The sequence below is a fragment of the Aulonocara stuartgranti genome, assembly GCF_965226115.1.
Source record: "Aulonocara stuartgranti genome assembly, chromosome: 22".
NCBI classification, from domain to species: domain Eukaryota; kingdom Metazoa; phylum Chordata; class Actinopteri; order Cichliformes; family Cichlidae; genus Aulonocara; species Aulonocara stuartgranti.
Genome location: NC_138957.1, coordinates 14,772,994 through 14,795,512, shown reverse-complemented (window position 1 = coordinate 14,795,512; position 22,519 = coordinate 14,772,994). Strand labels below are relative to the sequence as shown.

Sequence of the window (22,519 nt, the reverse complement as noted above, 5' to 3'; positions counted from 1 at the left end):
CAATTATACAATCTTTTTTTAGTATATATTTCAGACACTTGAGAAATATTCTTGGGTTAAATGTGTTTCTGATGCCCTTCTGTGATTCAGTGACTGCACATAACAACCAGCCCACTTCGAATCATTTGCCTTCTCTGTTAGATGGCTCATCAATAGCTGGCTGTGACAGAGACGTTATTGTTTGACAACTCGCAAATCATTAATTCATCACATCATTGATATTCTGACAGAGAGGCCTTTGTCATGGTGAGCATCAAAGATGTGATGCTTAATCTTGATATCTGCACTCAATTCTGAAAGTATTTTACTGGCAGTTTAACTAAAAACCTTTATTTTCGTTTGAATGATGACCAATACAATATTCATCTGTCTTAGGGTGTCTATTTGTAGCAAATTGACTCTTAGCCTGGGTCATTCAAAGGTCTCCTTCTCTTGCCACTGAATTCTCTAATGTGGACTCTATTGTATGTGTACAAAGTCCATGTACACAACAAATACTATATATGTTTTAGTGCTGTCAGCGTTAACCCTTTAAGACCTACAATAGAACCAATCCACCAGAGCTTATATTATATTTTGTACATGCTGTAGTGCCATTTTTTGGGAGCATTTCAAGTTGCTATACATCAATACAACGATTGTAGCCCAAATTTTAATAATATGTATGCATTAAGTGCATAGTAATTACATAAATTGCAACAAAGTGCAATAAACTACAAAAAAAAATGAAAATCGTTTTTGGTTTTTTAACAAAAATTTCTAGTTACAGAAATTTAAGAGGCGTATCCCTCAAAACTGTAAATACAAAAAAGTTGCACAAAATAGTTTCCCACCACAGGAAATTTATTTTGAGTGTCTTCATAGTTTTATTTTTGAAATACACCAATTTTTATATACTGATGGTAAAAACTACATTTCCGCGAAAATGACGTCACTTCCAGTTTGGGGCAGGTAATGGCGGACATGTGATAGTTCGCGCTGACTCTATTCAGGAAGTGTTATGAACAGCTGAGCGTGTTTCTGGAATATTATGTTTTTGTTGCTGCAAGTGCTTTTTATGCAATTTTTGCAAAGCAATATGTGGAAGAAAACCGTGACCTAGGACAAGCTGATGGCATAAGATGTAAGTACAACTCATCCGGTTTCATATGCAAAAAAAATTATTGCGTTAGCTTTCGTGGTTGCAGTGCTACCGGGATTTAAAAATAGTTAGGGAAAATGGAGCGTGCCCGCTCCCACCGGCTTTAAAGGGTTAATCTCGTTAAAATGACGTTAACGCCATAGCTGCATTAATGTAGCAATCCGGGCTAACTCGCTAGAGGAGATTTGCCGCGTTAATGTGGCTATGGCGTTAACGTCATTTTAACGTGATTAATGTTGACAGCACTAATATGTTTATGTTTAATTGCATTGTACAAATGCAGAGTTTCAGTTGCAGATAGATCAGCTAACACCAAAAGTTCTTAAAAAGATGGTCAAATTAAAAACTTGTCATATTTTGTTAGTTGCTTTGATAATTTGAGAGGTCACAGTGTTAGTTTTACCATCTCTGGCTTTGAATCCTGCCCCTAATTAAACTAACCAGAAAACGCTGTTCATTAAAATATGTGCAAAGCAATCAAGACTTACTAAGAGTACAATAAAATGTTCCGACAGCTGTGTAGCAGAGGGAATGATTTAACTGCATACTTTAATAATTCAGACAGATAAGCTGTCACACACAGAGTCAGATTGTGATTTACTGTTAGTTAGAAATGATTGATTATGAATAATTAAGGAAGTTACCACTGATGTGCAGTGTGTGAAAACGTGCCCAAACTTTGCATTTTCAGAATGAACATATGGATTCTGCAGTTTTGTGTAACTCTGTGAAATTGTGGATATTTAATAAACTCAGATTGATGGGTGCTTCCAAGTCTGTGTAGGTGTCTTCCTTCTGAGTCTTGCTAAGCTTGGATGGGTGTGTGCCTCTGGCAACTCAAAAGAAGAAAACTGCCCTTTTCTTTCTCTGGTGTTTACTACTAGTGTCCGTGCTGAAATATGTTTAGACTTTGTTCTGCCCTTACCCAAGGAGAAAAAAAAAGGTTTCATCTAAATGTTTTCCACCAAAACACAAAAAAAAGTTTTTCTGACTTTCATAATTGTTCTTTTCATCACTCTAAGGGCATTTTTACACCTATAGTTTGTTTACTCTACTTGAGGAGTTTGTAAAATTGTAGCTTTTTCCTTTTCGGTTTGTTTTCACTCCAAGTGAACTCCAAGCAAATTAAAATGTCTCACTACAAACCACATGACAATGTTCAGTCCGCTCATTGGCAGGAGATGTTTGGGGTGGGAGCAACAAAGGAAAATACAGGAAGAAGGTGCTGTGTTCTGAACTACTGGAGAACAGAGACTTTACATTCATTTCAGAGCTACTTGCTAGCCCGTAGAGGCCCTTTGCACATCTATAGTACCCTCCTGCAGTAAGAATTCAAAGCATACGTAACTGTGGTACATACACCTGGAAGTTGGTTCGGATCAGGGTCAGATCACACTCACACCATCAACGAACCGCTCTGGAGTTTGTTTGGAACTGTACCAAGACTGCTTCGTCCAAAGGGTCTTGGTGCAGTTGTTTTGGTCACACCTGCACAAGGAGGAAAATGAACCGACATTCCATTTAAACAGACTAAACACTACAGGTGTGTAAACACCTTAAATAAGAAGCTGCCCCTTTTTCCATTAGTCCAGACACAAGGCTGGGTTGCATCTGTTTATTAAACAGTATTATGTTTAAACCTATGGAAAGCATTCTAACAGCCAGTATCTTTATATTTGTATACATGACTGTATGTGTACAATCTGCACATTGAACATGTGTATGATCCCATGTGTGCAATAGCATTTATTATGTGAGCTATTACAGCCTTACTTACACAACATTATTTATAGCTTGTGACTGTTTTACAGCCTGCTTTGATGCCACAGTAAAGCCTCGCATGTGATATCACTTTACGTCTCTTTAATGTCCAGTAGCTGTGGGCTGTGCAGGATTTGGGCTTCTCTCCCTTGTCTCTCTTCCCACTGTATTAACCCACTCTGACCCCCATCGCCCTTATGCATTCACCACTCCTGTTTGACCTTCCATCTCTACAATCTCTCCTCCTCCTGTCCCTGGGCTTTGGCTGTGAAGAGGCGTCCTTATCTCTGATGACAGTGGACTCATTGCCAGCCAGGCCACCACTTTGCCCCCAGCTAACGCAGCTCTCATTAGAGACAGAGGATCAGAGGTCTGGGGAGGTGTCACAGGCTGACCCACTCCGCCAAAACAACAATCAGCAGAAACATTTTTCAGCAATGTCTACTGTGTGGATAAGAATTCCAAGTTCAATACCACTCTGTCACCAGCTCACTGTTTTCCATTTTTACTTTATAGTAGCCTCTGGTAACGTGGCCCAAAAAACCATGAAGCAAATATGGACATTCTCCTTCACAATGCACATTATGTCCTGCTTGTATTTTCCCAGAAGGGATACAGATTGGAATAAAAGGGGGAAAAAAATGCCTACCGGGTAATAATCACAGCTTTGAGGGCACACAGGGGCTATGCAAGTTTCAATTTCACACTCTACTCTCTACTCTTTCTCACCCATTTGCTCTCTCTCTCGCTCCCTCTCTATCACTCTTTCTCTCCCCTCTTTCTTTTTTCTTTCTTTCTCCATAATCCTCTGAGGCAGTGCTGACAGCAGAGGTATGATAGAGGAGGGCCTGTTGGAGCGAAGAGGGAAATGATCTGCTAATGGTACACTCTCTCCCGTAGGACACCTGCTTACACTGCACAGTCCTGCTGCTCCTGCAGTTTCTGTCTATGTGTGTGTGTGTGTGTGTGTGTGTGTGTGTGTGTGTGTGTGTGTGTGTGTGTGTGTGTGTGTGTGTGTGTGAGTATTTACCAGATCCTCAGGGGTACACTGATTTTCTCAATCAGTGTACCCCTCTTTGATTTTGCTTTCCCCACATCTTTCTGTTTCTTCCTGCAACTTTCTATCTTCAGTTTGAACTTTTTCCAGCATTCGCATTTTGATTCATTATGATTCTTGGAAAGTTCTCATTTTAATTGTTCTATCTCTCTCTCGTTCTCTCAAAGGGCTAATTCTTACAGAAATCTATCAGTGTGTAACACCAACTTTTCAGAGCTCATCAGATCATGCCAAGCCTGATTAAAACAGTCCACACTTGATCATTACACCCGTGGCGGCAACAAAGCTCACTGCAATTAATAACTGCTCTTCACAGTGGCTTTGCTGGGCAATTTCAGTTTCCTCTCACTTGGATAATAAACAATCAGCAAATTTTACATCCCAGTAAAACTTTATGAACATGGTTCTATATGTCTCCTAGGCTTCCTCTCTATCTAATGTCTCAGTTTTGCTCCCTGACTCCCACAGCCATTGCTTGCTATCCCTCCTGTCCCAGTACACCAAGCGTGTTAGTTATCCATTCAAGCCAGCTCGATGCACGCCTGTATTCAAATCAACTGAAATAAAGTGATCGCAAGCACATTCCAGTTAACTCCCATAGCAACAGCCTATGCATTCATTTTCGTACATATATGAAGTCATCTACATACATATGGAAAAAGTATCTGAGAACTAGACCATGCACACTCAAGGGATTATCTAATATTGGTTGTTGTAATTTTGGAAATTAAACTAATATATATTGTAATAAAATGATATAACCATATTACATATGGCTTGGGGGGAAATTAGCATATTTCACATAGTGGCAAAATGTAACATGACAGATTCAATGCCACAAACAGCCCCTTAAGAGCCATCTAAAAGATGGGAGCTTGTATTTGTGAGTCTGTTTGTTTGTGTGCAGTTCCAGTCCAGCCTGACAGTCGTGGGTGTACCTGGACACCCAGTGAGAGGGACGTGTCCTCCACAGGGATCTGATCTGGGATTTGGCTTAGCCCTAGACAGCCAGGAAGGGGGTATCACAAGTCTCTCTTCCTGGTGAAGGGGTTCCATATGTGGAGAGCAGAGTGAGATGTCTCCCAAATCAACCACCATCTGGGAAAGAGGACATAATGCCAGGAATAGCATGCAGAGAGAGAAAGAGAACCAAAAAAATAGATGGCTTGCGAGACTGACAGAGTGACGGATTGAGAACAGGACAGGAGTAAGAATTCATGTGGGGAAAAAAGGAAGGCTGACAGAAAGAAACACAACTGATTTAGAGAGATGTTGTTTTCATCAGGTCTCTTGGGCCAGTAACGAGCATTTAAGCTTTTCCTCTGAAGTCCGAGTCTCAGTCCCTCGTGTTTTACCAGTGACACATCAGTGAAGGGTGTGTGTGTGTGAGTGAGTGAGAAAGAGAAAGGGGGCCCATGTGTATAGGGGTTACAATGGTCAAACCAATCTACTGCACTAAAATGCACTTTACCCTCTCCCCCCTTTTCTCAACCCCAATCACAGTACTTTCCCTCAACCCTACATGTACGATCCATGACAAGGATCTGCACATACTAATTTTGTTTAGGCATGTCTGTACCTATTTTTTTGGTTGCTTTTTTTTTTTCATTTTTTTCTCTTTCAAAGGGTTTGTTCAAGGCAAAAAAACCCATCAAAACCTATTCTGATTTCCCCAATTTCGATACAAACTCACTTTCATTTGACCAGGCTGTGAAATATCTGCAGACCTCAAATCAAAAGGTTTATACTTTATACATAACAATGTGGACCATAGTTTAAATCAGTTTTGGTAGAAGAGGAATTTTGCCATAATTTGGCGTCATCCTAAATGTTAATCTTGCACTAGGAGTTTATTCTGGTGCTGTTAGTTAACACTGTTTTAAAGAACCTAATGCCAGAGCCAAAGAAAAAAAACAACAACAAAAAAAATGGTACAATGCGCCATCTTTTGAAGATTTTTACCCCCTTTTTTAACCCATTGAATTTTACCATTTACCGAAAACCTGTACTGACTCAAAATTTCCAAGATATTTTCTCTTTTTTTTATCCCACACAGATAAGGAGGACAAGAAGCCAGAGACAGAATAAGCACAGAGAAGTAAAGAGTAAAAGAAACTGTTTTTATAATAATAATAATAATAATAATAATAATACATTTTATTTATAGGCACCTTTTAGACCCTCAAGGTCACCTTACAGTAACGCGTTTTTAAAAGTTCTAGTTGAGACTTGAAGCCTTTTGAACGACAGACCACATCTGAATCTGAGACACAGCCTCACAGACCCACATGTATTTCTTCCAGCAGAATGTAAATACAAGAGTGGTACTATTTAAACAAAAGTTGCACAGTTGTTAGAATTCACACTTTATTTCACACTCGAAGAAGCACTGATTCTCCTTTGATTGCTATGCCAGGCAATGTAATCAAGCTTACACGATCTTTGGACAAATGAACATGAAGACCTGAGACCTGTTGAATTACAGCAGGCCTTACATCAACCAGATCAGCCTGAGCATAATTTGGATGTAGATAATTTTTACCAGGAAGTAAGTTTTGGTATTGATCAAGTAAATACGGGGCCAGTATTTCAAATACCTGATCATTTCAACCTATAAAGGCAGATTATATTTGGGGGAACAGTCTGTCATGGACCTGGACCTGAAATCTAAAAGTGCCTGTACCTAAAGCACTTTGGCTCAGCTTTTGTTATTTAAATGTGCTATAGACAAGAAATAATATAGACATGAAAGTCAGCACAAGAAGGCTCTGACAGTTTCTATTGTGCATGTTTGAGGTATTTTTTTCATTGCCAAAAGAAAAATAATTATATTTACCACAAGTCAGTGGGCTACATACTGAACTTAGAGGAAAAAAAAAAGTATTGAGCCCATCTCACACTATCGATCTGAAACCAATAACAGTGATGGCATTCATACTATCGATATTTAGACACCCCTTGCATCTCTACTACATTATTATTATTATTATTATCAATAATATGATACTACTCCTTAGTAGTAAATTAGCCATAGTAATACTCCTGATGCCACTGTTTTGCTTGCTCCTCATGGGAGAAGGGGGCGATGGTAATTTTCTGGGTTAGTTTTGTTTCTACTCTTAGTGTCCCTTATTGTGGTTCACCCAGAACCACCTTGGCTCCTGTTTGCAGTGACAAACTAATCAAAATATTGCACTGTAATTGGTGGGTAGTGATGTGTAGCCCGTAATTACTGCTGACAAGGTTGCCTTTATTCTCCAGCGCAATCCTTGAGGGATGTGGGAGAGGGTCGGCATTCATGTCACGGAAGTTACAATTTGTCAGCTACTAAAACTCTGCAAGGTACAGTAGACTGTCATCTCTTTAGCATAAGTGTCACATTCCTCTTCTGTTATCAGAACAGTGGAACCTTGTGTGGGCGCAGAATGTGCAAATATTAACGTTGCGCTTTTCTGTGTAAAGGATTTGGATCAATTTGTGCCGATTTGTCTTTACTTTGAAATTTAAGTCTTTTTTTTTTTACCCCACTGTTGATCTGTGTCAAAAAAAAAAAAAAAAGCCTGATTGATCTACACTAATTTAGTACATTTTTTTAGGCACAGTGTGATCTTTTACCAAACAACTGTGACAGAGAAAATCAAGAGCGTAAGGATGTTCTCTATTGACTGCACTAATTGCAAGTAAGGATTAGGATGGAAGCAGAGAACAAAGACGTGTGGACTTGAAAGGTATTCACAGAAAAGACTAAAAACAGAGGACAATGAAGAAGAAGTGCAGTGAAAGAACAACGTTGGGTAAAAATAAACTAAGTCAGCTTTTCATCTTTGAAAACTGAAGGTTTGTTGCCTTGTGGAGAAGAGCATGTGTCAGAAAACTGAAAAGAGGATTAGGAACTCTTATATGGTATAAGACGTTCCCCTCAGATAGTGAGTTATTTGATATTGTTAAAGCCAAGATCAGCAATTATGACTTTTGTGTTACTTCAAATGTCTCTCCTCAATGAAACCCTTTAATGCCAAACTCGCTGTGCTCGGAGAGGGATCAGAGCTCAGCATAATAACACCAGCGAACGATGAAGCTGCTTTATAAACATGAAAAGCTTAGGGTGGTGAGGGATGTCACGTTTTTCAAGCTCCTGCCTGCGACCAGACATTGTTGCTCTAACCTCTTGAGCAGATCTCAACATATATAAGTTTCTCCTGGAGGCAGCAGACTGATTCCTGAGCGTGGAAGCTGTATCAGTATGTCTATATAAGCCACCTAATTCTTATTTTTCTGCCATATTCATGATTAAATATCATGACTTGGATAACATGCATAACATTTCATCTCGAATAACATAATAAAGTTTGAGTCTCCTGTGAGGCATAGTAGATATGAAGTGCCTTCTCTCCCCCAGCCAGTGTCTGGACAATTTCAGATCTCTAAATTTAAAAAAAGATGCTCTTCCATTAGGTACACTATGAGAACTCTCCTGTAGCTCAGATGTCCCCGCTGAATTTAACATTGTGACTATGGACCACTTCTCGCTTTTGTTTGCTCCACCAAGGGTCCCCGCTTGTTATTTTTGGGTAATTAATTTAGAGCCTGTGTGCCTCGTTTGTTGCAACACCAAAGCATCGATTCATGTTTACACCTAAGCGCCACAATTAACGGATCAATACGAAGTGGAGAAACCGGGAGCTCTTCAGTCAGCCTTTGTTGGACGTAAATGAAAGCAGATCCACACACATACAGTGCAAATGCAAACACACAAAACACACAAGCGCAGCAAAACCAGCTTGGACTCCTAAAGCAAATCTGCCTCAGTATTGGCTACAGGCTAGACAGGGAACGAGAATGAAGACAAAGTGACTCAAAGTGTTTATTTACCAAACTATGGAATAAGAAAATGTAATTTGCCTATGGACACTGACTCCTTTGACTATTCAATATGACCTTTACATAATGTGTGAGAACATTCAAACTAATTGCTTACATTTGCTACCGCATTCCTACAGCTTTCACCTGCACCGATTACGTGTATCAGATGTAAAAGATTTTAAACTGGATTCAATTACAGCAAAGCGTACTAGTCAGTGTCATCATGCTGTTTCTCTCAAGTGCGGCCCTCCACAGGAGGGAGGAAAAGAGCGTACATCAATTTTAAGCGTACACTGGGGAGTAGCGTGAGCCATTTTGTGTCAGGGTGGTCACCAGCTGTGAGTGGCAATGTCTGCAAGCACACAAACCCCCCCACACACACACACAAAAATTCAGGGCACAAATACAAAATGCCTTAATAGACGGTGCAGGAGGTAGTGTACTCTGAGAGGTGGGCGGATAGGGGGGTGGAAGTCACACCAACACATTGTGTGGTTGTGTGTGTTGTGTAACTACCACTCAATGCCAGTGAGGTATGATGGATGAGCAGCAGGCAGAGAGCTGATTGCTCCCCCCCAAGGAGAGATGAGGTTGAAGCTCTCACAGCCCTGATCCTCAGGTGGAAGACGTATATGGTAAAATATAAATAAATAAATTATATATATATATACATATTGTTTTTTAATGACATGTCTTAAAGGTTAGCACATGCAAATGTGTAGATATATATAGCTAACATGGAGAAGAGTTTTTTTGAGTCCACTTAAATATTTTCCACACTCTATGTTCAAGCAGAACAATCTGAGGAATAATACATGTTTTGTTCCCTTGGCACACATCCAGGAACCTGTAATATCTATGTGTGTGTGTGTGTGTGCGTGTGTGTGTTGGAAGTCTTCCACAAACTACAGCAGCTGGTTGAAATCATCTCCATACCATAGAACAGACAGCCAGGCCACCGTCCAAAAGAGAAGGATTTGGAGGATTTAAACTCTGTGAAGGTGAGGCACTCAAACACACATTCTCACTCATCCACACATAAGCTCTCACACACACACACACACATTAAACTGCACATACTCAAAAGAGAGAGCCCAAAAAAGAGGGGAGAGAGAGGGTGGGACTGGCAAAGCAACTGAGGTGCAGGAAGAGGATTTTGCTTCCGTCCTCTTACCTCCTTTAAAGTGCTCTATCTCGGCAAACCACATTTGTTTTATTAATTTAATGTCACATCAGGAGGAGTCTGTCAGGCGGCTGACTCAGAAACTCACTTCCCAGAAGTTTTATTCTCTGTGTGCAAAGTACTAGTAGAACAAAGCATCACCGTGTAATGACAAAGCAGCGAGAGGAAAGGAGAGATGAGAAGAGGTGGTGGTGGTGGGGGGGATAAAAGTAGCTTCCCTCCTCCGATTAAATTGCCCTTTAGATAAAAGTAAATCTAGTAAAAGGCACTGCAAAAAAAAAAAAGTTAAAGATATTAATGATTCTCTCTTCTAATGTGATTTTATGCTTTAATATCACAGATAAATAATAAGGGAATTGGGGAGGAATGTGTGTTTCCTAGTGTATTGGGAACTTAATCCCTTTAAAACAGCTCTACATCTTATTGGACCATGAACCACCCTCAGGATAAAAATATCTTGATGCTGCTTTGTAATATAAGAAAGCCACTATATAAATTCTAGCACTCAAATATCATTAATGTATAATTATCCGGTCAACAGGAGAAAGCAGATACATTCTGATGGACAGTGGCTTAGCTGCACAAAGCACCAGACTGCATGGCCATTCATGAAAAGTAACACATCCATAGTGCACATTGTTTTTTAATCACAGGGCCAGCTAATGCTAAAGAATGACTCCTTTTGAATCTGCATTTCGGTTTAAAATAATACGAGAAAAGAACGTATATGTAAGTTTACCAAAGAAACAAAGCAAACGTGCAAGTTCAAACTTTTTAAAAATCATCTGTCACAGAGAAATTCTAGAAGCAGCGACATTTTCTCTTACTTGTAAAACATTACACCTACTTAAGATTAACATACCGACCACGTAACCGAACACAAATACTCTCAATCTAGTGCTTTCCACAATAATTAATAAACAATCAGCACCAATTAAGAACAAAATGATTCTGTAACTATTCTTGCAGCCATACATTAATAGCAAAAACAAATCACTAATGAAAATCAGTTTACCCTGTACTCATTCAAGCACAGGCAAGAAAGGAGCAGCTGAGGGAACGTGTGGAGCATGTGGAGGTTGTACTTCTGCTATTTATATGTGGCAAAACTGTCAGATTGTCACAATAGGGAAAACAAAAGCGCTGACGCTGTTTTAGTTTAGGCGTGTAACGGCACACGTATTTGTACTTTGGACTTTTCAGGTTTAATGACTTTTTTCCCCAAACGATTACTGTCAGAAGTGTAATTATGATGACTCGAGAGCTCGAGTTCCTCCCAGAACATTTTGGCAAGCACCACAGTATGCTAAGATGGTTACTCTTTAAGATGTACTGACACTATGCAGTTTACATTAATCCTGTACAGTGTAGAAAACCACATAATACACTTTAATCTGGCTTACTTCACAGGGGGAACTTGAGACCTCCTGGCTGACAATCATTCAGTATATGACTAGCCAGTGTCAGGACTTCATACTGAACACAAACACCAGGAACCCCACTTGTGAAATTAAGTGGCAAAAGATTATAATATAAGTATTTTCTATTGTTTTCTCTGCTACAATAAAACATGCTTAAACTAGAGTACTACTGAACCATGGATTTTTTGTGTTCTTCCACCTCTATCATACTCTAATAGCCAGTATGACCAGCTGCATCAGAGATGAGAGGACGCTATGCGTTCAGCCTCCCTTTCTCTGATTCTGTGTGACCTCTCCAATCAAATGAAGCCATCATTTTTCATCAGCACTGATTGTTGCTTTTCCTTCCACATACAGTTGATTGCCCACTTTTGCTTGTTCATCAGCATATAAATATTACATGTTTAGCCTCATCACTCTCAACCTACAGAGCATCCCCCACATTTACCCTTATAAAGGAGGGCATAATAGTCCTATACGACTGTTTTCTACAATGGTTGATTAAACAGAACATTTCAGTAACTTATTTTGTCACTGCTCTGACATTATACCTGTCTGGTGGTATACAAAAATCAACAGTTTCAATCTTTTATATGTTTAAAAAATAAAAAGGCATAATAAAAATAATACTAATGTTTTATTATTGTTTTATTTCATTTTTACAATGAAAATGACCAGTGTGAAATGTTCATTTTTTAGTAGCCCAACAGCTTCCTTTCTTCTCTAGTGTTATGTTGTTTTTTTCCACTATTATCCCTCCACTGCTGTTGTTGAGCCTGTGAGAACACTGCTTGATGTCAGAATTGGTATCTTGCCACAGAGGTGGGAAAGAGGGAATGAGATTTGTGGCCTCTCTAAGGGATCGGCCTGATTGTGGCAGAAAGTAAGCTTCAATTTTGCTCTACATTCTTGACACTGGCTGGTACTTTTAATATCAATATTCCCTCATCTAATTCTAGGCTTCAGAAACTTAAAGTCTACCCTATACAAGCCCCAAAACCAGCAGAGACCAAAGATATTACATAAACCCCAGCTAAGCTCTGGTGAAATTTAAAACAGGAGGCTTGGTTAAAATTTTGAGGTACCTTTTGCAAAAAAGTGTAAAAATGCCAGTAAACAGGCTGTCAGATTGCATATATTGGTACAAACACAAGCTCACAAAAAAGGAAAAAATGTCAAATGCACGTTTCATTAACATCATGAAAAGGTCTATTTTAACCCAAAACATGTTATTTTTCTTGACTAACCAAATAGCTAATATTGTAAGAACTAGGGATGGGTACCGGTATCGGTTCTGACATAAACGGTAGTAACCAGACTGAAAAGCAGTGCACATTTCGGTGTTTTATTGTCCTAAGATGTCATACACTTTGGATTCCAGCCAATCATTTTACCTTTAGTAGGCGGGCCCAGCTCTTTTAGAGCAGAGCTACAGATTAAAAATGCCCAAAGTGAAGTGGTCAAAAGTCTGGCTGTACTTCACAGCAAAAGATGCAAACTCAGCAGCCTGCAACAAGTACTTTAAGGTGATTCCATAATACTGTGCAAAGAAGGTAACACCTCGAATCTGATGAAACACCTGGCGACGTATAGCATTTTGTTAAAAGCCGAGAAATGTGCCGTATTTGATAGCTTGCTGCGAGACCTAACACTGTGCACATCTACTGCGCGTGGGTTGCCTGTTATCTGACCCGGAGTTAGCAACATCCCCCAAAAACCCGAAGAGGAGAGTCCTGGCCCCTAGCCCTGCCAGTGTAGCAGAAATGATGACGGGTGATGATGACAGCAGCAGCCGTTCTTCTCTGCGTGAGTAGGTTATTGTTGTTCGTGTGTAATTTACGTTGAGTAGGCTAACCATGTTATTAAATTAATGCATGTAAGGTGAACTAGCTAACAACATCGTAGTTACATGCAGCTGTCTTCTTGTTTGATGGCAGATACTCCCTTCACCCTGGCCAAAAAGGCTAAAATGACCAAAGAAAAAGTGGAAAACAGTTAAACATGAGAGGTTTTTGGACAAAGTTTGTGTTTTCCATTGTTTAAGCACTGCTTCCAGCCAAGAGTGATGCCATATATGCCCCATAGCTGCAGAAAAGGCTAACATTGTTATCTTTTTACAAAAAAACAGCTGAACATGAGAGGTTTTTGGACAAAGTTTGTGTTCTCCATTCTTTAAGCACCGGTTCGAGCACCGTTTAAGCACCGGCACCATTTCAAAAGTACCTGTTTGGTACTGGTATCGGATAAAACCTAAACGATACCCATCCCTAGTAAGAACAGCAAATTACACACAGAGCAATATAAAATAACTAATAGAACAATAAGAAGCAAAGTAAGTAAATTTTAAAAAACAACAGGAAAAAATGCAGCATATAAAGAAAAAGAGCTGAAAAAATATTAAATGTGGGAGTGTGTCAGGGTCCTGGGTCTGAGCAACCCAGGATCCCTGAGCAGTTATGAATTATATTATTATTATTATATGTATTTTGGTGTTGCTGCTGCTCTTCTCCATGCTTGTAGATGTGAGTGTGTGTGTGTGTGTGTGTGTGTGTGTGTGTGTGTGTGTGTGTGCGTGTGTGTGTGTGTCTGCGGGTATGCTTGGAGGATGGAGCTCAGCCACCTGCAGGCCTGAGGGGTGTGGCCCTGCGGAAGGACTGGCCACACCCGAAGTCACACACCTGCTGCTGATCAGGCCTCGTCGGGGGAGCTACTTAGGAGAGAGTTGGAGCTCCCACCGACGCGGGATCATTTCCTTGAGACTCCATGTTAGTCGTCCCATTGAATTGAGTTAATGTGTGTAAGTGTATGCCCGCGGTTATTTGTGTCCTGACGGCTGCGTCTATTGTTTCCCGCAGGAGGAGCGTGGAAGGCACGAAGAGCAGCGAGCACCGGGGGGTGCTGACACGGGAGCAGAGAGCACAGAGACACGAACTATTCACGCAGAGACATGACACACTGTAAACCCGAATGTTCAAAGTAATTAAACAGATTAAGTAGTGTATACTCAAAGTTTTTAAAAAGTTCTGTTAACTTAAATATGTCAAGTTCGTATAACATGTTCTTCTTTTTGAGTAAATGAAACTAATAATATTTGATTGAATTGAACTATTTCTATATTAAGTAAGCATCACTTAAAATCATAACTTAAGCACAACGTAACACAGTTAAGTTAGGACATATAAGAATGGTAAAGTCCTGTTATTTTTGTTGTTTCAAGTAGGATTTAATAATAAACTTAATTTATGTAGCACATGCTAAAATACAATAAAATCTCAAAGTGTTTCACCAAATAAGTAAAATCAAATTGTCTTAAATGCATTAGTGGAAGACAAAATGTATTTATTTTAATATTCATTGTTTTATCAATGTGTCCTACATATATATTTTTAATTTTTTCCGTAAGTGTTGAGCAGCTGCAGGAATCAATTTTTATTCCGAGTTAATCTCTGATTCACCCTCCGAAGCGGAAGGCGGCGCTAATGAGCATTAATACGAAACACAGAAGAAGTGAAGGTATATGGGCGGGAACAGCACCAAAGAGGCAACACGGACGACTGGAGAAAGTTGGACCTAACGGCAGCAACTAGCATCACTGGACTTACAGTAAGTTTTCAATGTTGATATTAGTTTATTGTTAAAATACGAATATTTAGTTGTATTTTGGGTGCGTGTCGAAAAGAATAGCAGAAATGTCGGTCCGTGTTTTTTATGTGCTTTGCTGCTCTCCCCGAAGGAAACTTTGCGCTTGCAGAGCTAGCATTAAGTTGTTGTAATGAGGGTCGCAGGCTGTTTAAAAAGTTAGATGCTACTTGTTCTAGAGGTGGCGCCTGGTCGCCTAGTATAAAACAAAGTATTTTAATCTCTCTAAATTTTTAAACCCCCTCTCATGACTCAGAATAGTTGGGTCCAAACAAGCCCGTTGTCCCTGCAGTTACACAACGGAGATGCCTGTCTGCAGTGAGAGTGCTTTCAAGCAGTTTTCTTGTTAGAAACGCTATATTTTAAACTATATGTTCAGGGTTAGGGTTGTGAAGGAGCTCTTGGACCTCTGGCCTGCTCTAAAAATGGAGTCTGAGGTAATATGGATCAGCTCTCTTTAAAATGAAAATTGTAATTCTTACTCATGTGGCAGATTTTTGCTGCTTTATAAAGATGTGCGAGATTCTTCAAATTGAACTGTATTGTTCTTCTGCTGTAGTTGTATGCAGAGTTTCAGCGGATTACAAATCAGAACCTGCCCAATACATTCTACGCTGAACTTGACCGCCATCTTCCTCGACTGATGACCTTATTCAGCCAGGGCATCAAAAACTGGGAAGACAGCAGATGCCCTGGCTGAAATTCTAAGAATTCACAATGAACAGGTAATAATAGATTGTTACACATTTCATAGGTTGAACCAGGTTCAATGATTTAAATGAGCTTTTTGAATTTTGCTATTACTCCACTTTGTGTTTGCTATTTGTCTGACTGTATTAAAGATGTGAACAGGTTATTTGTGGACATATGTTCTGATTTGACTGTTGTTTTTGTTGTTGTTCAGTAAACTCACCAGTATATACAATTCTGTTTTTATCTGGAAATAGGAAATCCATGATATCCACACCAAGCGCACTACCGTTCTCCACGCCCTTCCTGTCTATCTGCGTGAGGATGTCTCTGGATTTTTCAGAACCTGCACTGTGAGTGTCCTTAAGTATCTAACAGATACTACTGTGTATATAAACAGTGCATCAAAGTACAAACATGTATTTTGATGCACTGTTTGGACTTATCTTTGTTTAGTCTACCCATAAGGTTTCCATGTATGGTCTTTTCTGTCTCCTCACTACGAATGAACTGAATTGGTGTTTTGTTGAAAGTGATAAGATGTTTAGTAAAACATTTTCCTGTGTATTTCCTTTAGCTTAGTTTCAGTCTATCTCACACCACTTGATTCTCTGGTGAATTAGCTGATTTATGTGTGCAGAACATGGATCTTCTGTTTTTCACCTCTTACAGTGAGACTCAGGTCTCCCTTGTAAAAGAGGTATTGGATCTCAGTGGGAGTTGGTAAAATGAGAAATTATATGTCGTCTGTTGTATTTCTTGGGTTAGATTGTGATTAGTATCTCTTTTTCATTAATTCCAGGACGAATCTGATGAGTTGGAGCTTGATGGTGTTGAAGTGGCCCTCTTCACTGTCATCAGTGACCATGACACAACAAGTCCAGTTCACTACCAACCTGTGAAAATCTCTGTCGTCATTGTAAGTGATGCCGTGTTCAGTCTCCCCAGATTTGGTGAAGCCTTCCTGGTAATGTTTGGACTGATCTATGCACTTCACCTCAGCTACCCCAAAGGCCTGACCAACACTTTAGAATTTACTCAAAAGATTTTATTTGGTCTAGAAAGTGGTAAACTGTCACCCAGGTTACAGACCCTCAAGAATGACTTGGTTATGTAGGAACTCATCTGAAAGAAGGATGCAGGGTGAAGCATTATAAAAGGCTAGTTCAAAGTTCTCTCCTTTCATCTAAATAATGCCTCAAAACATTATTGCATTACTCTACAGGTGTTCAGCCAATAGGTCCAAACTATACAATGTGCCTTTGTTCTCATTAACATAATGCAAAGCAACACTAATGTTTTGTATGTTTTAATGTTTTTCGTAATACTATTTCCAAAACATTGTGGGCTGCGCAAGATGACCTAAATTTCACTGTTTGATACTAGTTAATGTAAAACAAATAGCATTGTAATTCACTCAAATTGCTGCCTTGTTGTCTTATTCAGATATTAGCCAGAGAGCCAAAAGCACATTTTGATATTATTAATTATTATTTGGCATTATTTTTCATTACTCTGACAGTTTTCCTGACTAAACAATTTTTGGTCTACTTATTTTAATTTATAAATGTTTTTGTTAATTATTTTTAATTAATTTAATTTTTTTTTTTTAATGTATTTAATTTCAACATAGTGCTAAAAGGGAGCAGGCAAGATACTGTTCAATGGCAGATGTTTATGACTTTTGCATATTAAGTTACCGATACTCAGTGTAATTGAGGCAATCAATTGCCTCAAAAATTTTAAGTTTTGGGTCACATGTTTTTAAGTATCAAGTAGTCAACACATTTGACTAACGTGTACTTAAAATAATGACAACACAAACTAATAAACATTTGAGTTTTGTTAACATAAAAATGTTGTGGTTGTGTACTTATTTTTTATAAGTTCTGTGAACTTATTTCTTTGAATTTGTAAACTTGAAACTTTAAGTCATATTAACTGCAAATATTTGAGTTGACCGTTCTCAAAAGATACAAGTACCATGTAATCCAAACTTTTATGTTCTGGAAAAATTTGACTTTTGAGTTGATCAACTCAAAAAAATTGAGGCAATCGATTGCCTCAATTTTTTTGAGTTCTGGTAACTTATTCGGGTTTACAGTGCACGGGAGTCTGGGAGAACACGGGGATTTATTGTTGTTTTTGTTCCACTCTGTAAATAAACACACTGTTTATACATAGAGCACCGCGCCTGGGTCCTCCTTCCCCACATCCCCACGGTCTGCCAGCCAGACCGTGACAGAATGATCCCGCCACTTATGGACCCAGCGGTCTCCGAGGAGAGGCTCAGGAGGGAAATTATGGACAAAGTGTACCGCATGTGTGACTTATGGTGGGAGAAGCCTGCGGAAGGTTCGCGTCACGCCGTGGAGAGGCGGCTGCAGGAGATGCTTTTTAAATTCCCCTGGCTGGTGGACTCCCTTAATGCGGTGGTCCTGGACTTCCTACTTTCCACCCTCCACCTCCACTCTCCTCCTCAGGCTGCCCACCAGCTCGGACAGCTGGTGGATTCACTGCCTGAGACGCCGGCCCCGACGCCGACACGGAAACGACGTTCGCGCCGCCAGCGTTCCTCACCGCAGCTAAATCCACAGACATCTCAACAGCCGGCTGTGGTGAGTCATATGGACAATTCCTCGTCACTCACCTCAACTGTTTACTCTGGAGCTATGTTTATACGGTCAGCTGCCCAGCCGGTAGCCAAAGCGCAGCCCGCGGCCCAGCTGGTCGCTGTACCTCAGCCTATCGCCCGGCTAGTGATCCAGCCGTCACCTGCTGAATCATCCCCCGCGACATCTACCTCACCGCTTACCGTTTCATCCTGTTCACCATCCACATCACACGCTCAGCCATCTTCTCCACCAGCAGCAGCCTCCATTCCACTGCCCACTCCAGCGGCCTTGTCCGGAGAGAGCGACCTCACCCGCGTCCAACGCTTGATGGACTGGGTAACTCACACCACCAACACAAGGGCAAGAGTGGTGGGGTTAAACGCCATCGAGGCACTCCTGGAGGGAAACCCCTACCTCGGCCAGCTCAGGGGAGTTTCCGCCTGCCTTTGCACCCTGCGTAAAGCCCGGGGGGTAGTGCAAGCTCGGGAAACCTCAGACTTCGTCCAGCTGCAGCAGGAGCTCAGCATGCCCGAGCAGGAGCTCAGCGAGCCGGAGGAGCCCGCACCGTCAGCTGAGGCGCTCAGCGAGCCGGAGGAGCCCGCACCGTCAGCTGAGGCGCTCAGCGAGCCGGAGGAGCTCAGCATGCCCGAGCAGGAGCTCAGCGAGCCGGAGGAGCCCGCACCGCCAGCTGAGGAGCTCAGCGAGCCGGAGGAGCTCAGCATGCCCGAGCAGGAGCTCAGCGAGCCAGAGGAGCCCGCACCGCCAGCTGAGGAGCTCAGCGAGCCGGAGGAGCTCAGCATGCCCGAGCAGGAGCTCAGTGAGCCGGAGGAGCCCGCTCTGCCAGCTGAGGAGCTCAGCATGCCCGAGCAGGAGCTCAGTGAGCCGGAGGAGCCCGCATCGCCAGCTGTGGAGCTCAGCATGCCCGAGCAGGAGCTCGGCGAGCCGGAGGAGCCCGCTCTGCCAGCTGAGGAGCTCAGCGAGCCGGAGGAGGAGCTCTCACTGCGAGACGTTGCCATCGGACCCGTGGCAGGCCGCCGGAGGGGCAGCGCCGCCGCCACCGGACCCGTGGCAGGCCACCGGAACCGTTCCACCGCCACCGGACCCGTGGCAGGCCGCCCGAGGAGCAGCGCCGCCGCCACCGGACCCGTGGCAGGCCCCCTGAACTGTTTTGCTGCTGCCGCCGGACCCGGGGCCGTCCGCCGGAGCTGCTACGTCGCCGCCGTTGGGCTCGAGGTAGGCCCCCTGAACTCTCTTGTTGTGTTGATGGGCCGCCTGTGACGGGATGCGCGGTCTGACTCTGAGACTGTGGACTGGGTCGGTTTGTTGTTTTGTTGTTTTTGCTTGTTTTGGTTCTGGCCCTCCGTCCTGGTTCCCCCAGCCGCCCGCCCTGGGTTGGTTGTGCTGTTTTTTGTTTTGGTTTTGGGGTCGTCGGGAGCCGACCCTTAGAGGGGGGGTACTGTCAGGGTCCTGGGTCTGAGGAACCCAGGATCCCTGAGCAGTTATGAATTATATTATTATTATTATATGTATTTTGGTGTTGCTGCTGCTCTTCTCCATGCTTGTAGATGTGAGTGTGAGTGTGTGTGTGTGTGTGTGTGTGTCTGCGGGTATGCTTGGAGGATGGAGCTCAGCCACCTGCAGGCCTGAGGGGTGTGGCCCTGCGGAAGGACTGGCCACACCCGAAGTCACACACCTGCTGCTGATCAGGCCTTGTCGGGGGAGCTACTTAGGAGAGAGTTGGAGCTCCCACCGACGCGGGATCATTTCCTTGAGACTCCACGTTAGTCGTCCCATTGAATTGAGTTAATGTGTGTAAGTGTATGCCCGCGGTTATTTGTGTCCTGACGGCTGCGTCTATTGTTTCCCGCAGGAGGAGCGTGGAAGGCACGAAGAGCAGCGAGCACCGGGGGGTGCTGACACGGGAGCGGAGAGCACAGAGACACGAACTATTCACGCAGAGACACGACACGGGAGTCTGGGAGAACACGGGGATTTATTGTTGTTTTTGTTCCACTCTGTAAATAAACACACTGTTTATACATAGAGCACCGCGCCTGGGTCCTCCTTCCCCACATCCCCACGGTCTGCCAGCCAGACCGTGACAGAGTGAAACCTGTACTTGTGTTCTATATTCAACACGAAAGCATATTGTGCAACAAAAGGATTCAAAGTAAGTAAAGTTTAACATAACGCTTCAAATGGAATTATCTAGTAGTGTTACCAGTAGTATTCTTCAGTTTTTCTAATATATCTCTAATTCACTTTTTCCTTCCTGTCACTTGTACGGCTGTAATAATTGAATTTCCCCACTGTTGGATTATTAAAGTCTATACTATATCCGTGCCCATGTCAGTGACATTAATCTGCAGCATTTGAGCCAGAATATATATATATATATGTGTGTGTATATATATGTGTGTGTGTATATATATGTGTGTGTGTATATGTGTGTGTGTGTATATATATATATATATATATATATATATATATATATATATATATATATATATATATATATATATATATATATATATATATATATATATATATATACACGTGTATATATGTTATGGCATGCCCTTTAGGAAAATATTATATATATATATTCCAACCAAAGTCTGAATATATAGAATGAAACTTGAATATATAGAATGAAACTTGAATATATAGGATGAAACTTGAATATATAAAATGATCTTTTGAATATATAGAATGAAGCTTGAATATATAGAATGAAACTTGAATATATAGGATGAAACTTGAATATATAGGATGAAACTTGAATATATATAGAATGATCTTTTGAATATATAGAATGAAGCTTGAATATATAAAATGATCTTTTGAATATATAGAATGAAGCTTGAATATATAGAATGAAACTTGAATATATAGGATGAAACTTGAATATATAGGATGAAACTTGAATATATATAGAATGATCTTTTGAATATATAGAATGAAGCTTGAATATATAAAATGATCTTCTGAATATATAGAATGAAACTTGACGTCACGGAGGCGCTTGCGCCATCTAGTGTTTTCCTTGTTTGTACCTGCGAGGAATGGCACTATGAGCCAGTCCGCACGGAATTTTGTGGCTCAAATTCTAAGTAATGAGGAGCTAATTAACACCCTGGCAAATGCATGTTCTGGGCAACCTAATATTTGTACTAGTGTACCGCATCGTACTACTGATGAAGAAATTTATTCACTTTTTCGTCGTGGAAGACCAAATGCAGTGAACCTCTCCGGTCAGATAACCCCTGGTTATCCAGCTAACGTTACTGCGGTCAAGTGAGCCCTCACTTACGAAGTCGCAGTCAAGCTAGCCGCCCCGCCAGCCGCACCTAAAATGTTGTTGCACTACTCTTACGCATATTACGGTATAGGTGCCGACTGGCTTAGAAACGCAGTGTTTTCTGTCCTGACACTATTTTACTTCACAATCCACTCCCAGTTTTGGTTAATCTCCACTTTCACCCCTGTGATCCACAGCCCAAATTACTGTATGATTCAGAGAAAATTAACAATAAAATTTACCCAATTTACTCAACTATACTTTTAATGTCCTCATCTTTGAGCTCAGATTACAGGAAAACTGAAAGAGGTGACGCAGATATCTCACTGGATTCTGACTCTGGGTGACCCCCACTCTGCATGCTGTGATCCACAGCCAAAATTACTGTACAGTTTTTGAGAAAATTGATAGTAAAATCTTCCCATTTTGCTTTACTGTACTCTACATATTGACATCTTTGATCTCCGATTACAGGAAAACTGTAAGAGGTGACGCAGATATTTCACTGGTTTCTGAATCTAGGCTGTCGCCACTCTTCACCCTGTCATCCACAGCCAAAATTACTGTACAGTTTTTGAGAAAATTCATGGTAAAATCTTCCCATTTTGCTTTACTGTACTCTACATATTGACATCTTTGAGCTCCGATTACAGGAAAACTGTAAGAGGTGACGCAGATATTTCACTGGATTATGAATCTAGGCCATCTCCACTCTGCACCCTGTGATCCACAGCCAAAATTACTGTACGGATTTTGAGAAAATTGATAGTAAACTTTGCACAATTTACTCTACTGTACTCTATATATTCTCATCTTTGAGCTTAGATTACAGGAAAACTGTAAGAGGT

The 22,519-nt window shown here is 41.2% G+C and overlaps 2 long non-coding RNA genes across 4 annotated transcripts; both read left to right on the top strand.

Moving 5' to 3' along the window:
• Positions 1–14,380: 14,380 nt before the first annotated feature.
• On the top strand, positions 14,381–17,857 carry LOC309698742. 3 transcript variants are annotated; one of them, XR_014274172.1, is made up of 5 exons: positions 14,381–15,029; positions 15,445–15,502; positions 15,625–15,790; positions 16,013–16,108; positions 16,558–17,857. It is a non-coding gene; the product is annotated as an uncharacterized lncRNA (long non-coding RNA). The 3 variants fall into 3 exon arrangements; XR_014274171.1 differs by lacking the exon at positions 15,445–15,502; XR_014274173.1 differs by having other exon boundaries at positions 14,381–15,502.
• A 2,227-nt stretch (positions 17,858–20,084) lies between these two features.
• Positions 20,085–20,415, top strand: LOC309699432. Its single transcript, XR_014274345.1, has 2 exons — positions 20,085–20,150; positions 20,241–20,415. It is a non-coding gene; the product is annotated as an uncharacterized lncRNA (long non-coding RNA).
• The last annotated feature ends 2,104 nt before the right edge of the window (positions 20,416–22,519 follow it).